Source organism: Marmota flaviventris, chromosome 20, assembly GCF_047511675.1.
Source record: "Marmota flaviventris isolate mMarFla1 chromosome 20, mMarFla1.hap1, whole genome shotgun sequence".
NCBI classification, from domain to species: Eukaryota; Metazoa; Chordata; class Mammalia; order Rodentia; family Sciuridae; genus Marmota; species Marmota flaviventris.
Window position 1 is genome coordinate 11,766,154 of NC_092517.1, and position 969 is coordinate 11,767,122.

A 969-nucleotide genomic window follows, 5' to 3' on the forward strand; every position below is an offset into this window, starting at 1 on the left:
AGGGACACTTCCAAACCATAGAAGACCCCACACCTAATGTTTTTCAGACTGAAGTGATGAAGAATCACAACCTCTTACCATATTTGGTATTTCAGGAGTCATATTTCTCTTTATTTTGTACAACAAATATTTCAAAATAAAGCAAGCATCATTTCTAATCAAAGAATGGGTTTTCAGGGGACTTCTGCTGAAATTATATACTCTTTTGCTTTGTGACTGTATATAGACTCTATCTTTTGTTAAGTGCACCCAGATAAAATCATCTACTTTTTCCTTAAGGGAAAACTAATCATATTTGGTCAATCCAATAGGTTTCTCATAAGAAAACAGAATTAAATCATTACATGGGTGTGTCCACAGAACCTTGACTCTGTCATGAGTATTTAACCAAAAATTTCTCATGATTGAAGACTGGACTAGATGATGTCTAGTTTAGGATTTTTTTTCAGTAATTTCTACTACATGTTTTAAACCTGTCCCACAAATAGGGGTGATGTAAGTTGACTAAAAGAATGCAATAAATATTTGAAGGGTCTAGGGAAAGAAATGAATGGGATTTTTTCACTTCCAGGGAAGTCACTGTGGGGTGAAGAAGAGAGAAGGGAGGGGTCTGCTTTTCACCCCAGAAGTGTAGGAGTCTATTGCCAGCTTGGAAGAAAAGTAGCTGATATAGTTTAAAATTTGGAATGGATTATGTAGAGGGTAACTCTCACAAAGTTCCTTGAAAATAAACCTCTTCTTGCTTTTGTGGATATATTTAAGGTCTGGTCTATGATACTAGATGTTTCCTATATTTTCTACCTTTTGGGACAGAAGGCTGACCCAGCTTGTCCAATTCCCATTACTGTTCATCTTAAATTGTCACTTGTTTTTAAAGTAATTCTTTTCCATTGGTGTTATTTAGGGCATAAGTAGTTAGTTTGATATTTAGAACCAAAATATATTTAAAGATGGTTTGTAAACATAAAA